Genomic DNA, 283 nt, shown 5'->3' with positions numbered 1-283 from the left:
TTTTTTTTTTTTTTTTTTTTTTTTTTTTTTTTTTTTTTTTTTTTAATAAAAACAAACTGTGGATAGCAGAGAACAACATTGCAGCATGTGGCAGGCTCTCAGCCCCTCCTAGATAGTTATTCAAAGGCCTTCTGGATGTCCAGACATGCTGATCTATCCACCAAACCTCAGATCTTAACTGTCCCGCAGGAGATAGATATATATATTTTTATTCTTTTCCCTTATATATGTGCAAGGGATGCATCACCCAATCCACAGAAGAGAGAACACAGACCTTTCCCAA

Source organism: Corvus brachyrhynchos, unplaced genomic scaffold (assembly GCF_000691975.1).
Source record: "Corvus brachyrhynchos isolate BGI_N302 unplaced genomic scaffold, ASM69197v1 scaffold139, whole genome shotgun sequence".
Classification (NCBI taxonomy): domain Eukaryota; kingdom Metazoa; phylum Chordata; class Aves; order Passeriformes; family Corvidae; genus Corvus; species Corvus brachyrhynchos.
Note: the sequence above shows the minus strand (reverse complement) of the source record.